The 17,123-nt window shown below is 41.3% G+C and overlaps 1 long non-coding RNA gene across 1 annotated transcript; it reads right to left on the bottom strand.

Moving 5' to 3' along the window:
- Positions 1-2,428: 2,428 nt before the first annotated feature.
- On the bottom strand, positions 2,429-16,149 carry LOC138661830 (uncharacterized). Its single transcript, XR_011317966.1, has 3 exons — positions 15,564-16,149; positions 14,769-15,064; positions 2,429-6,390 (listed from the first exon to the last, which is right to left on the bottom strand). It is a non-coding gene; the product is annotated as an uncharacterized lncRNA (long non-coding RNA).
- Between the last annotated feature and the right edge of the window lie 974 nt (positions 16,150-17,123).

Here is a 17,123-nt window from a genome sequence, read left to right as displayed (position 1 = left end):
ACTGAGAGATGGGAAAGCCGACTCTGGGACGACTCCGGCTGCGGAAGGAGAAAAGATGATACACACTGTTCTTGGTGACTTTCCCCCGTCTTGGACGCAAATAAATCAGGCCATCGTGCTACCTGTCCTGACGTTTCGCCAACTGACCCCGCCAGAACTATATGTGGAGCCAGGTCATCCAGATCCGCCATCACTGCAGACCTCGCCAGAAGATGCCATGCCAACTGCTGAACCGGCAAGTCTTCCCTCCGCTAATGGTGAATCTGCCATGCCCATCGGTAGTAGTAGCGGTTTTGAGAATTCCAACGTGCCAGTACTGCCTAGACTCACTAGGAGTGTAGCTAGAAGACTGTGCACTACACCAGCGATAGCAAACTTAGGCCCATAAGAGCCCCTGCACTGTGGAGGTCCACACGTAGCACCCAGAATCAGATTCCCCTTCGCTACAAAGCTTGGAGATACTAATGATAAGTGCTATTGTTTGTGTAAATATCTTTGTTACAAGTTTAAAAATGGACAACGGAGTAATGGACAGTGAATTGCTCCAAAAACTTCACAGGGGCCCCTTTGTTTACCCGGGGTCCCTGCTGCTTTAAAGTGGCACCCAACTGAACTGAGAGTCATGAACTGTGTGTGACCAAACTTTTGCAACGTTCAAGCGTCTTCACCTCCCATAAAGGGAAGTACTGTTATGTTTATTTGTTCATAATATTTCACAAATTTTATATGTTTTATGTTAATATGTATTGTTGTTGTTCTTCTTCCCAGTCCAGGAGTACTGGATTTAACCGGGGGGAGTGCAGCGCCCCAGAGACCTGGTCGTTGCAGTATGACGCTCTGCCGCTAAGGGGAGTGATGGTATGTCTGATGGCACTAAAGGAGTTCTAACCAGGTATCACAAACACACATGACACTTCACACTCCGGCCACCAGGGGGAGTGGTTCTATCTAGTAGGCCACTCTTCACACTCTGGTAAAACTGGGGGTTGGACGGGAAGTTAGACAGAAAGAGCCCGGGAGAGTTCGGGAGAGGACCTGTCAGGGGTGGGATCCTGACAGCGGTCTAGAAAGAGAACAGATCGTTACGGAGCTGCGCCTGCACTACCTTGCGGCGGTATTCTAAGAAAGGACACGAAGCGAAGTTGATTGTGGAGAAGTGAGAAGCGGGATCACAGTGTAAAGGAGATAGAGCCACTAGGAGTCGTGCCGTGAGACCGAGGCAACATCATTCTGAGGCGCATAGCGGTGGCCGGAGCACCGAGAAAGTAACAGACTTTACGCATTACTTCAACACAGCAGGACAGTTAATTATAGGTTGGCTGTCTCACCTAAATCACCTAAGCAGACAAGTGAGGCAACGGTGGGAGAGGGGCGTCTCTAGGGTCCCAGAATAACTCCAGGCCTACCCGTCATACGGGTGCGTCCTAACCATATCATCTGGGGGACGAAGAGAGAAAGAACAACGAACACAGACACAACAGTTGTGAGGACTATCCCGTGGTGCTCAGCAGGGAAGGACTACAACACACAGGCGCTAGTGGGTAGGCACTGATTTCCACCTGCAAAGGAAACTCTGGATGTGCCTTCAGACCGGCCGGTCTCAACCAACCCTGTTAACTGTGCTCTGGATTGCGGATCCCAAAGCCTTCAGTAAAGAGGTAAAGAGACTGCAACTTTGTGTCCTTGTTATTCATCGCGCCTCGCACCACGCATCGCACCATCACCTTTCATTGGGCGCCCCTTAGCAGGGTCACGGACTGGGTCTAGCCACCGTGACAACCCCAATACAGAGACTGAGGGGTCCGGTATCGAGAACCCGTGGCCCTGTGTCTGGGGGCGCTCCACATATCTCTGTGATTTAATTGCATAAAAATTCAAAGTTGTAAAATTGCGAAATTTTCAACATTTTCGCCAAATTTCCATTTTTTTTGTCACAAATAAATGCAGGTAATATCAAAGAAATTTTACCACTATCATGAAGTACAATATGTCACGAGAAAACAATGTCAGAATCACCAGGATCCGTTGAAGCATTCCAGAGTTATAACCTCATAAAGGGACAGTGGTCAGAATTGTAAAAATTGGCCCGGTCATTAACGTGCAAACCACCCTTGGGGGTGAAGGGGTTGAATGTGCAAAAGGAATCAAATGGCTATTTCTACCAGGAAAAAACTCAGTATGACAAATTTATCAGTACAATGTGTTTATAGTGTTGTTGAAAGCTATTTCTAGTATAAAGGTATCTGAAAATGTAATTTCTTAATTCTCTGTGATCTTTCATTAATCTATTTGTTACATAATCCTTTTGTGTACAAACCCTAAAACTCCCATAGCAAAGGTTAATTGTCCTAAAGGGTCAGCTGATCCTATAAGACCATTTCAAGGGATAAAATGTCATTAGAATACACTCAATACCAGTGAAACCGACTCACCCAAATAAATAATTTATTAAGATTTTTATTTATCAAGAAATACATAGAAAATACACGTCGTCTGAGGACAACCTTCAAGATTAGTAAAGTGCCTCATCCACTTCTAATGGAGTACAATGTTTTGCCCTCGTTTGTTATTTAAGCATAAGTCCCGTGGAAGACCAACATAAGAATTTTTTACTTGCTTATCATGACTTGTTTTTGCTTTACACGTAAAAATAAATCTTGTCCCACCACCAGAACTCAGACACATACCGAAGAAGAAGAAATATTTTAGCACTTATTTTATGATGAAACAGAGGAAGAGATATATCGATGACGTTTTTTTCCTCTGTGATTTGTCCTCATGTACTTTCAAAAATCCTGAGCAAATTTTGTGAGAGAACATGTGACCTGACCATTCCTGCATCGGTAACTTCCACTGATGTAAACAATTGCCCCATAAGGTAAGAGATCATTTGTGAGGACAATATAAAATTATTCCAATTTCTGACTGTATCTCCAAGATTTTGTCGTTGACAGATTTGACCTGAATTTCCAGTTCAGTACCGTGATGCCAAAGTCATTGTCTTCATAGGAGACAGAAGCAACCTCTCACCAGGGGCTTGACACCTTAGATCTTCAAAAGACGGCATTTACACAATGGCAGATGCCCGCTTTAGTGTTGTGGGATTTTGTTTCCCCTTTAGCTCCAAAAAAAAGTCTACTACCGGGTAAAATTGGAGTATATATTGGACAAAAATACACAGAACAGCTGATATACCACACTACATATAAATATTAGAATGCAGCATCATTTTCCCATTGTCTGACGCTGGCCCTTTAGACAGTTCCTGAACAGAACCTTTGAGAACTGCAACAGGTACTGATGACAGTACCTTAGTTACATCTTTATAAAGAAAACAATATGGCAGCTTTAATTTCACATCTTCCGCCATACTGTTGGCTTAAAGGATTTTAATAGACCTGATATATTGATGAACCTGATGTAAGATATATCGTATAATCTAGAAAATTGGTAACCTCTTCCTTTAGTTTTGGAAAGTCCTATCATCCGGCCAAGATAAAAGAACCATTTTACAATAGATCCCCTCTGTATCTGTACCTGTAAGCATACGTATGTGTATATATCTTCTGTTCCTTTCTTCTATATACTTATATGAGAAAATATTTGGAAGCGGCATTTTCTCTTTATCCAAAGACCTCCGTCCCCCGTGAAAGATTGATAATATGGAACACAATGATACACACCAGTAATATAGGCTACAGCAGTGTAACAAGGACATTTTTTTTTCCAACTTCCCCTGAGACACCTTTTCGATTTGGCACAAGAGCTTCACTGACGTACAGTATTAGAAGAAGAAAAATATTGAAACTAAAAATCAGTCCATGGCACTACGAAACATGCCAACCTAAGTTGTAACTAGGTATGGTTACTAATGGCACCTCAGAACCTAAGGAGGAAAAGGACCAAGGCTAAGAAGATGGTCGGAATACCAAAGCTGTTCAATAACATTTTTGGTGACCCAAGTAAACTTCAGAATTTCTATTATTTCAGTCCTATATAACTAATGCAAAGTTTTGGGCACTATAGTGAAATGGTTGGCATCTATCAGAGTTCTATCTCATGATAGGCACTTACTCCTTACCCCTGTTAGCGGTATTGGATATAGTAATAACTATTAGGGAATTCTGGGTCCATTTATGACCATCATCTAGTAGCTGAAGCTGAGAGTGGCTACAAAGAAAGTATCTTGCTTTGGAGAACCCAGCATGTCTATACATAGAATGCCCAACCTATTGATTTTATTTAAGAGCTGTGTAATGCTTAATTTCCCCTGCGGAGGAGCTGTAGGGAAATTGAACACTTGCTGCAACATTTTACCATGATTACATCATTGGGGTACCAACAGCAGATAATGAGCTTATTGTATCAAAAACTTTTTAACCAAAACATATAGTCCAAGGTGGACCCAACAACATTAATATTAAACCCATGGTTGACCCTACTAACGTCATGTGAAGGCCATCCTTTTCTCAAAGTTTATTATTATAAGGGATCCATTCTGTTTTCAGCCTACGCAAGAATCCTAACGTGACCCATTTCCCAATAATGCTACGGTGTTGCCACTCATAAGGGCAGCTCCTAGTCCTAAAATGACCCCCTTTCTCTTTCAGTGGAGATAATGGTTGAATTTGCTGAATCGAAAAAGTAAATGGATTTGCTATATAAAAAAAAAAGAAAGAAAAATCACTCAGCGCTTAGAGGAAGCTGGTTAAAACTGGAAATTTGCTTCTACCCAGGAGGCTGCTGAGCTATCGGAGAATGTGAAACTACAGGGAACTACGGCTGGCATTAAACGCTGAGCATTTGGAAATAACAAGACGCGACCACTGCTCTGTGCTTGAGATATTGAGTCACATAACACAAGGGTGGGCGCCTGGAGGGGCTGGATGACTAAACCGTGGCCCAGATAAATGCCATGGTTTTAAAGGGTAAAGCACAAAACAGTATTAATGTCAGAATAATAATGGGAAAAAAAAGGTTACAACATGATTGAATTTTTCTAAATGCAAAAAAATTACAAAACATTCTTAGGAGAAAACTGATATAAAGTGCACATTCTATGATCAACAATGCATTATATATGATCATCATTCATTCCCATGACCTCAGTTATACAAGTTAGTACTAATCATATTACCAATTTATTGATATCAGGATGAAAAAATGAAAAAATACCCCTCATAATATTTATTCTTCACCTTTTTAAAATCAAGAGGTTTTTTTTAGAAACTAAGTTCTGGAGAAGGAGCGACTAAAATTCATGTTGGAGGAGGTCTCAGCACGTCTGTACATTACGTAGAAAGGCAACTGATTTTAGTGGGCAACTTGTAATACTTTATTTCACCTGCGGAGGTGCTGTAGGGGAATTGAACAGTTGCTGCTTGGTTCCTACACAAAGCTACAACTGGTCATTATGGGGCTCAGCATTTGGATTAACAATAATCAGTTTACTTTAAGGTGGCCCTTTTAATAAAATGGGATTATCCAAAGCGAACAACCCTTTTAAGTTTACTGCAATCATCAGTCAGGTTTTACTAATCATAGTTTTATATGTAATACACTAAATTGAGTACTTAGATTTGGTAAATGTGTTACCCAACAATAAATTTACATCTCTTTTTATTGGTAATTAAAGCCTTTACTTTGGACTTTGCATGATGTGAGTCCTCTCGGTTTTTTCATGTACTGTATATAGACCTCACGTATGAGTGAAAAATTCTTATTTTATGACCACATCCATCAAATACAATTGTCAGGTTGTCTCTAGTTTCCTGCCTCTGGTTATTCATGGTGATGGAATGGTGTCCATGTAGTCTATGAATCCTATAACCACATAATAGTGGACAGCGGACAATCTCCATCATTATATTTTTCTGTATAGACGTTGCGAGGATTTTCATATAGTCAATGGGACACCACATATTTCATTCCATTTGTGCTTTTTTTTAATTACCTATAGCATCATTTGTTTGCTCGGTGTCGTAAGAGCTGGATGCTGAAGGCTTTGAGTAGCGGTGGTCAGTAAGCAGCATGGCCGGCACCATTCCAAAAATCTCAACTGTGCTTTATAATCCAATACTAATCTAAAAAAAAAAATAGTGGCCAACCAAAGACCTTGTAGACATCATATTGTAGACAGCAGGTTTCCTTCAAGACTCTTTAGGTCAAGCATATGACTCACTACATCCTATGGTTCTATATTGTTGTATATATGTACACAAAGATAATAACCAGAAGGTTTAAGATGGTTCCAATGATACCCAACATGGCTAAAATACGTTCTTCGCGATCTTCCTTGAATTCAGCTGACCGCTCAGGATTCATTCCTTCTCGTCGGCCCCCTGGAATCATTTTCACTTAAACCTTTTCTCTTTGTCACCAAACCACTCCCTGGAGAAAGAAGAAAAATATAAAGTTTGTATAAAATACTTATTTCAACACAAAGAATCTGATAGAAAAAAATATACCAATTTTTTATCCAAACAATTGTCACATTTTGGTCACTTTGTAAAATCGATATGGATGTAACAAGTAATAGTGAACCCCAAAAAAGCAAAACTTGTAATGGGGTTCCTTCTCAGTTCATGAAAGACCCATGACTATTTTGAACCCAATTCTGTTTATCATGTCTTTCTGTTGGTCTGTCAGTGATCATCCGGTTGTCCTTTATCCATAATTATTTCTTAGGATCTGACACAGGACTGACCATTTGTCCGTGCAGAGTCAATTGCATCATTTGCTACCTTGATCCGATTCTTGGACAAGTCTCTCCCAAAGTAAATGGGTAAAAAAAAACGGATCAGTGAAAAACTCAATGTATCCTGTCAAAATGGCTCTGAATAATTAGGCATTTTTTACCCATGAAAAAATCTCTCCATTGCTTGTCTGAATACAGACGCATTTTACCTCTCTACATGCAACACGTCTCTTCTAGTCAAAATGACAGCCACCACAATCACAATGGAACCCCAAAAGACCCCAATTTTAATACATGGGGACTGTTGGCTACATTGGAATATGGTATGATGCGGAAGCAGACACAGACAGAAGAGGGCCCCTATGCAAGAACACTATATTGGCCCTTGGCAGTCTAAAAGCTCATCTTTTTGCACAATTCCACCTGCTTTGGAGGTGTTAGTGGTTTCCTTTTCCTCATGGGCCCCTGTACGGCTACACAGTGACAGTCTTCAGTTAGGAAGGGTGGTCACAAACTGTCCCTAACTATCCCTGTCCCGGGGGTACTCTTGAAGGTAGAGAGGCCTGAGTCTCTGACCTTACTATGCTCCTGTTAAACGCTGGTCTTTCCCATCCCCATGCCATGAAGCATGGGACAGAAATGTAGGGTAAAGAAGACACAAAGACAAAACAGGGATAACAGAAAGCAACAAACATGCGAACACTAACCAAGAGGTATATACGGAAGGATAGGCATGTACCAACCAAATGGGAATAGGACAATGAGGAAAGCATACACTCAAATACAGCACGCATCAATCTCCAGTAGCAATGACGATCTCCAAGGAGCTAGGAAGCAAAGCTTTGACTGGCAAGGCAGAGAAAGTCTGGTTTTATAGGGAGAAGTAATGACCAGGTCAGAAGCATCTGAAATAGAGCTGCGAGTTTCTGACAAGTATAAAAAAGGTTGTTAACCTCTTCAGCACCAAAGGAAACTAAATCCATTTAATATGGGACACAAACACACAGGCTAAATGGAAGATCTGCGATTCACAATACGTAGTGATCTTCTAACCCCAGATCTCCCAGGAGGACATGACACACTTGTGACACCACCCATTTTATGATGAATCTGGCAAAGCACCGTAGCTTTCTATGGCACAGTGTGCTGGTGTTTTGTGGGCTCTATATGATAGTATTATCTTGGCACTATATAATGGTATTATGTTGGTCGTATAAAATTTGTACTATATGACGATAATAAAGTATGCACGTGGTGGAGCTACTTCTTTCTATAAAACCAGCCTGGGGAGAACAAGGATCAGAGAGGATGGATTTTACTGTACCTGATGTTTTTTTTTTTCTAAGATATAAGTGATGCCTGCTGTATGTAATATCATCTTTTACCATCCGTCTATGGATACAAATAAATAGGATGTTGGCCAAAGGTTACCTTCTCTATAATACTGCTCAAAGTTCTATTAGACTCATAAAATGAGATATTGGACCTTCCTACACCTCTATACCATCCATGTTAATGCTGTGCCTGCACTCTCTTATCTGCTAGTGCTCCACAGCTATCATCCACCCTTGTAAGGTCGCCCAAGCATGACATTCACACTTATAAGTGGCTCTTTTTACAGATGCATCATATTCTATCACTGCTATGCATTAGCGCTTCACTATTTGGTTGTTCAGACATTTACTTTGTGTTTTAGCTCCTAAGGGACCTCTAAGGGAGTTTGGCGTATGTTAAGAAATATAGTAATAAAAGGATATTTGAAGTTTACGGCCAAGGGGTTTTACATGCTGAGTTTGGGTATTTGCACTTCCCCTTGATTCACTATGATGTGAAGTGCAAATATGAGTAGAGCGATAGGTAAGTAGGTATGCTACTGTGCAGATTGTACTGTGTACATTTAGATTAGAAATACAAAAGGGACTTTTTTTATTTCAGAAACAGTGCCACGCTTATCTATAGGCTGTGAGTAGTATTGCAGATTAGACTAATTTACTTGAAAAGGGCTAAGCCACAAAGCAGACACTGGTCATGGACAAAATTGGCGCAGTTTATAAAAGAAAAAAAAAAAAGCAGACACTTTTTTTTTCTAATTCTAGAAATCCTTTTAAAAGGCATAATTGTTACCCCGGACGAGTAAATATTACAAGATACAATAACAACTATTAGAGAAACCACCATTCTGTGCATAAAAAGTGAAATATTTGATATGGCATGCGCCCTGACCAAGGGGATGCCAACAAGTCACTCTGCCTTAAAGGGGTTTTCTAGTTTCAAGTTAGCAACAGTTTTTTTCAAACAATCCACAGCTGATGTGGACAATGGTTTTTCTGAACTGGGAAACCCATTTAAGTCATGATATTTAGCTATAGGCTTGGCGGTAAGCTGGACCTTTGCTGCAGGTGAAGTAAAGTCCATGTACCCGAGACACGGCCCATCCTGCCTATAACATTTATGGTCCAAATAGAGGAACACTATATCTTAATTGTTCAGGCGTGCTATCAGTAATAACACAATGCCCACGCTGTCCATTTTTTGCCACCATTAACGGTGGCCTTCTTGTTTTCATCATGGAACCAGTACTGCCAGTGTATTAGTATTGGCCTCAGACTCCTTGATTCAGTGGGTCATCCTCAATCCATACAGGACATGTACAAGTCTACTGTATTATTGCACACGACGGACACATCATCAATAAGATCTAACAGGTTATTTGTGAATCATCCCATAAGAAACAGGCCCTGATGGCAAGGGATTGGCTCCAAAGTCACCATTGAATGGGGTTGCCTTTAGGGCCCATTATTTTACTAAAGCCTAGGCCCACTGGAAGTATTCTGGTGGTCCAGTCCAACCCTGTTCCCATTGGGTGATTGACATTATATATGGCCTTTAGGGCTCGTACGGAAGACCATATTTTTGGTCTAAGTGCATTGTGACAAAACATCGGATCGCACTCGGACCACTGTTATTCTATGGGGTCGTGCACATGTCCAAACTCGCAGCATGCCCAAGATTCATCCAATATTCAGATGCAAGTCAGTAAGTCTGTGGAAACCATCGGACTGCAATCCGATGACATCTGAGTGTGATCCAAGGTAATCAGATCACACCCTGATCAAACTTTAATCAGTGTTTGATCAGAATATAATTAGCATAATTGTCCCGATTCTTTCGGGTGGCCCTACCCTACTCTAAGGGTAACGTCATGATTCGATCATTTATAGTTGTTACAGAAAATCACTCCAGCAATCAGGTGGTCAACATAAGTTAAGCTTCTGAAAGCCAGGGTGATCAGGTTTGTTTCCTCGGGTGGAGGTTTTGGTATCAAATATGGCTGAAACACAGGGGAAATGTAGTATTTCATAACGGGGATCAGATACTACATAGAGGGAAGAGACAAAATAAAAGTGGAACCTGAGTAGTGGACATGTCACTATGGTGCCCATATGTCCTAGAAAGGCGTCATTCAGGTGTCCAAGAATAAAGTATGTGTACTGTGTTTTTCATGGCTAGAACACGAACCCAATATAGTCTGAGAGGCTGTTCACATGAATGTGTTTTTTGAGGGCTGAGTGATCCGCAAAGATTAATGTAAACATGTCCGTTTTTTGATCCGAGTCAAGGATTAAAATTACTCATGGGTGTGCAAAAATCACAGGCAGCACGCAGATGGCATCAGAGTGCCATTATTGCCATGATTAACATAGCAAAGTATGGGAAAAGCTTTGTAATTTATTTATATTTTCATACCTGAATATCACTGATGGTAAAAGCTGGCCAAATAGTGAAGAAAATCTGATCCACAACATTGATGAACAATGATCCATGTTTTTATCCACCAGAAAAATAAAACAAAATTCTTAAAAAAAGGATCTTGATGCTCATTTGCAGACATGTAAGTTAAAGTTACTCGTCCTCAATGTTTAGAATTGAGAGTCCTCAGTGGTTGATACCTTTTAATGGCTAACTGAAAAGATGGTAGCAAATTACAAGCTTTCGAGACTACACAGGTCTCTTCATCAGGCAAAGACTAAAAGAAATTCTGGAGAATCACATATTTATGCACAACACATCACAGAAAAAAAAAAAAAAACCATGGATAAGACAGGTGACATGAAGCAGAGTTACCATCTACTATATAATTGTCTAAGGGTCACTTCCGTCTTTATGTCCTTCTGTCTATCTGTCTGTCTGTCACGGATATTCATTGGTCGCGGCCTCTGTCTGTCATGGAAATCCAAGTCGCTGATTGGTCGCGGCAAAACAGCCACGACCAATCAGCGACGGGCACAGTCCGGAAGAAAATGGCCGCTCCTTCCTTCCCGCAGTCCGGGCACTCCTGCATACTCCCCTCCACTCACCGCTCACACAGGGTTAATGCCGGCGGTAACGGACCGCGTTATGCCGTGGTAACGCACTCCGCAACCGCTGCTATTAACCCTGTGTGACCAACTTTTTACTATTGATGCTGCGTATGCGGCATTAATAGTAAAAAGATCAAATGTTAAAAATAATAAAAAATCGTTATATACTCACCATCCGTTGGCCCCTCCTCTCGATGCTCCGGTGACCGCTACGTCATCATCTCGCGAGACCGCAATGCACTCTTGAGACCGGAGCGCACAAGGAGCATCGGTAACCGCTTCCTGGATCCAAGGGCCAACGGAAGGTGAGTATATAACTATTTTTTATTTTAATTATTTTTTTTAACAGGGATATGATGCCCACATTGCTATATACTACGTGGGCTGTGCAATATACTACATGGAGTGTGCAATATATTACGTGGGCTGTTACACACTACGCATACATATTCTAGAATACCCGATGCGTTAGAATCGGGCTACCATCTAGTGAGTGATAAACAGTTATGTCCATAAATATTGGACCAGTTCTTAGATAAGGAATGTTTTATTGTCCTCTGATTGGGGTCTGGTTCTGTTGTGAAGACCCCACATGGTCTGAGGGGCAAGTTCCTTAGTTGATGTAAAAAGACATAAATCCATGCGACACATTCATTCCTGCATTAAGACTGTCAAAGGTCGTCATCAGTTTATATTCACAGACTCTTCTGTCTCTCTGAGATTTGAAGTTACCTTTTAACACAAGTAATTTCATGTCCATAATGTTATGATCCGGGAGACAGAAATGTATTGCCACAGGTAGATCCATTATTTTTTCCCTTATTGTATGGCGATGAGAGTTGATCCTTGTTCTCAGTTTCTGCCCTGTCTCCCCCACATACAGACCCCCAGTTGGACATTTAGTACATATAATTAAGTACACCACATTAGAAGTGACGCAGCTGAAATTACCTGGTATCTTGTAGTCCTGATTTGAATTGGGGATCTTTATCTTGTCCGTGGTCATTATAAATGGACAGGTTTTACATTTTTTCTGATTGTAAGGAAAGGTACCTGCAGCTGCTGGAGAGGACAGGGAGCTTTTGATAATGATGCTTCTTAGGGTACCGTCACACTATACCATTTCGATCGCTACGACGGTACGATTCGTGATGTTCCAGCGATATCGTTACGATATCGCTGTGTCTGACACGCAGCAGCGATCAGTGATCCTGCTGAGAATCGTACGTCGTAGCAGATCGTTTAGAACTTTCTTTCATCGCTGGATCTCCCGCTGTCATCGCTAGATCAGTGTGTGTGACACCGATCTAGCAATCTAGCGATGCGATCCAGCGATGCGTTCGCTTGTAACCAGGGTAAACATCGGGTTACTAAGCGCAGGGCCGCGCTTAGTAACCCGATTTTTACCCTGGTTACAAGCGTAAAACTAAAAAAAACCAAACAGCACATACTTACATTCTGGTGTCCGTCAGGTCCCTTGCCGTCTGCTTCCCGCACTGTGACTGCCGGCCGTAAAGTGAAAGCAGAGCACAGCGGTGACGTGCTTTCACTTTCACTTTACGGCCGGCAGTCAGTGAGTGCGGGAAGCAGACGGCAAGGGACCTGACGAACACCAGAATGTAAGTATGTGCTGTTTGTTTTTTTTAGTTTTACGCTTGTAACCAGGGTAAACATCGGGTTACTAAGCGCGGTCCTGCGCTTAGTTACCCGATGTTTACCCTGGTTACCCAGGGACCTCGGCATCGTTGGTTGCTGGAGAGCTGTCTGTGTGACAGCTCCCCAGCGACCACACTACGATTTACCTACGATCACGGCCAGGTCATATCGCTGGTCGTGATCGTAGGTAAATCGTATAGTATGACGGTACCCTTAGATTTGAGGGCTGCCTAAAACACAGTAGTGGGGGTCTGGAAAAATGGATTGTAAGTGGGCATCTTTTTGCAGTAAAGGTTGTAATTTCCATGCAGCCCTCTTAGCACCTCCAGATTTGGATTGTAGGTGACCACTAGAGGCACCCGATTGTTTTCTTCTTTAGCTTTGTAATGTAGCAGGTGATTCCTTGATATTCTGGTGGTTCTTGTAATCTGGTTTTCAATTGTTCTTGGATGGTAACCATGATTTAAAAAGGTCTTTTTGAGGCGACCATGGTGTTCATCCCTATCCATTGGGTTGGAACATATACGATTGTATCTGATGTCCAACTGGGGGTCTGTATGTGGGGGAGACAGGGCAAAAATTGAGAACAAGATTGAATTCTCATCGCCATACAATAAGAGAAAAAAAGAATGTATCTACCTGTGGCAATACATTTCTGTCTCCCGGATCATAACATTATGGACACAAAATTACTTTGTATTAAAAGGTAACTTCAAATATCAGAGAGACAGAAGAGTCTGTGAATATAAGCTGATGATGACTTTTTGACAGTCTTAGTGCAGAAATGAATGTGTCGCATCGATTTATGTCTTGACCATGTGGGGTCATCACAACAGAACCAGACCCCAATCAGAGGACAATAAAACATTCCTTATCTAAGAACTGGTCCAATATTTATTTATATAACTGTTTATCACTCATGGTAACTCTGCTTCATGTCTCCTGTCTTATCCATGTTTTTTTTTCTGTGGTGTGTTGTGCATAAATATGCGATTCTCCAGAATTTCTTTTAGTCTATGCCTGATGAAGAGACCTGAGTAGTCTCGAAAGCTTGCAATTTGTTACCATCTTTTCAGTTAGCCATTAAAAGGTATCAACCACTGAGGACTCTCAATTCTAAATATTTTTCTATCTACTGGCTAACACGGTACCAAGATATATATCTTTCCTGTATCGTCCTCAATTTCAAATTTGTAATAGAGCCCAACGTAGAATATGCCATTTATTATACTGGTGTCTTATGTGGCAGAGGGACCTTTGGACCTACTATGGCACCAGAGCCTGGGCGTAATTGCTGCCTCGACACCAACCTATAGCTACACCCGAGCTGATTTAAAGAAGAGGTCATTTTCTGAAGCTTCTTATTTCTAGTTGAAACATGGTGGAGAATGTGTGGGAATCTTTTTGCTAAAAATGAGTAATGAGACCCATTAATTTCGGCCATTGACGTAGGTCAATGAACCAAAAGTTCTACCAGTGTGACCTCCTACTTAAGGGTCTCCTCACATTTTGCTTTATGCCTCCATCAGAAGTACAGAGTATTTACCAATGTTTCGTTCTGACGTAAGCCATAGATGTAGGGTGGCAAATATGAGCATTGGAAAGTGTATTAAATCAAGCTTTTCCTATATAGTGAAATAAATATGCTGACTGACAGACTTTTGAGACACTGTGTGCATGGGGGCCTGCAGACTGTTTTGGCAAGTGTGCCCACATTTATAGGCCCACACGCTAAAAGAAAAAAAAAGAATAGTGTGACCAGTGCAGTATAACAAGAAACCTCAAATATTCTTATTCCATGATGATATAAATAAACTGAAAAGCATAAAAGGGTAGAGAATTATGTTTTAAAAAGATTTAATACTCAAGAAAATGTCCTAACGGTAGAAAAGACCATTATTTTATGACAGCCCTAGCATGGTTCCTTCTATAGATATTACTTAAGAATTTGCATATATCTTCCCTAAAATCCTTGGTGCATAACACTCTAATAATAGGATCTGGGTCATATCTGCCAGTCTGGTTCGTTCCTTGTTTCAGGAATGACTACCTACCAAGCACAGCATCACTTTCTGGGAACAGATTCCAGGAGAACAGCTGGTCTCCTCCTCCTCCTCCTCCCTTTCGAACAAGGTCTGGCCAAGAAAACTTCCCCAGTCCTTTTGTTTAATAGAAACTCTTCAAAGAGTGCAAAGATAATCTTCTAATACTGAGCCAGATATCAGAACATCTGGATAGGTATCTCCATCGTGAAGGTCCGTATAATATGACAACTGGGTTCTTCATATCATCTCCTCCAGATGCGCTGCAGTAGATGGCATGGTTTCAAGGCCTGAAGCTTCTTACATCTCTGGTGAGACAGCAACGCAAGGAAGATTGAGCAAATGTAAACAGATTTGAAATTTAGCCTGGGTAATCCCTTGTTAAATTGGAGAATATAGCTCTAATCTTTTACAAACCAGATACAGATGTGGGTGCAGGATTCTTCTCCCGTGTACTCAGGTCCTGTACGACCACCGTGTGAAATTCTTCTGGCTTTTATTGAACATCAGGGGCATAAAAACTTAAGAAACGTAACATGCATGTGTATGAACATCTTATATCTAGAGATACTGCGTCGCATTGTCTTCACATATTGCAAGTTATTGAGGTCTGGTACATGCAGTTGCAGAGTCGTCACGTACAGGCAGGAGATACATAGATACATAGGAATGAGTGGTTCTTATGTATAACATAAATAAATTGTTTTTTCCTCCCACCAATAGGCCATATTGTGGTTACTGCATGCATACAAAGCTATCACTGAAATCCTTGTACCGATGTGTAAATCCACATAGAAATCAGCCTACCTATTTTCTCACATCCTTCCCTCCTCCCTGGTCCAAGGCATCTTCCATTGAGACGGTGATTTCTGTTTAAGTCCACTCCCACCTGATTATTGCCCTTGTTGCGTGGTAGAGAATCCTTTTGAGGGATCCAGGGGTTATGTATTGATACAGTGTAAGAAATGGAGTGTCTCTTTGTGTAAATCCAGTCTTCGTACTTCACCAGCGAGGTACGCTCGATAGCTCCCAGCTCCACAGTGGCACAGGTGGTCGTTTCACAATCGACTGCAAAGATGTCTCTTCCCAGCTTACAACAACTGAGTCTCTGTAATTCCTCTCACTGATGTCCGTCCATCTCACCTTTGATATCTTCACCATCCATCCATCAAGACAGGTCTTTGATATTACTGCCAATTTTCTCTTCTTCTATGTGAATTTTTCTTCTATAAATTACCCCACTCCCTCTTACTCTCCTCCTTCAATATCTCCCCCCGGTTCCTCAGCCAAGATCTCTCTCCTCTCCTTACTCACATGCTGGCAACTCCACTCTCCCTTTCCCCAAATCTCCTCTTCCTCCTTCTCATCCTCTTCAGTATTGCACCTCTCTCCTTCTTCTCAACCTGGATAGTGAGATTCCCCTCCCTCCCTCCCTGTTTAATATCCTCCCTCCCTCTCCTTTCTCCTCTGTCGCTTCCACCCACCTCTCCCTTTTTCCCACAATTACTACTCCTCATATGATGGTCTAAAATTCCCTCATCATCCATGCAAAAGCCCTCTTTATGAGCAGATTCACACCCTGCTACCATGTCAGAAGGTGACGTTATCATTTGCGATGTGCAGGACCTACGTGATATGACAGACCTGTGATCCTTACATATTCTGTGATAAGAGACAAATTTATCCTAAATTTATCCTAACATTATACACATATATAACACAATATGTGGCTCGTAGCATCTGCCTCATGGGATTTTTGCCTTTCTTTGGATCAACATGTCAGGTAAAAGGTTGAAATTAATAAACCTGCATCTTCTTTCAACCTTAAAACGATACCACTCTTGTCCAACCACTTTCACTGTTAACGGATCTTACCATTCATCTGTCCTTCTTTATCCCATAACTCATTTTCTTTGACCCAATCATCTCATCATAATGTGCACACTCTCCTTTATTAGTTTTTCTTACTCCAACCATACCTCGATTACCCGGAACCTGACAACCTTCAAGAACCAAGTTGGCCCAAAATACCTTGACGGGCATATAATGAGACTTTTCAAGAGCATCTAAGAGTGAAATTTTCCTCAATCAGTACAAAAAGATGAATAATCAGTTTAATAGTTCTCCTTCCTTGCTCCAACATCCCCCAGTTAGATCATGCAATTCGTTGGGGACCAATTCGGCCACAAATACGTTGATGGACATATTGACCAAGATGTTCTAAAAAAAAATTGTTATTAAGGTTTTACAAGAACTTCAAGAACAAAAAGTTTCCTTATTCCGTATTAATAGATGAATTACTAGTTTATTAGTCTCCCTTCTTCATTCCAGTCATATCATATTTATTAGAACCCCAACAACCTTGGA

Source organism: Ranitomeya imitator, chromosome 2 (assembly GCF_032444005.1).
Source record: "Ranitomeya imitator isolate aRanImi1 chromosome 2, aRanImi1.pri, whole genome shotgun sequence".
Classification (NCBI taxonomy): Eukaryota; Metazoa; Chordata; class Amphibia; order Anura; family Dendrobatidae; genus Ranitomeya; species Ranitomeya imitator.
This window is presented reverse-complemented; position numbering and strand designations above follow the sequence as displayed.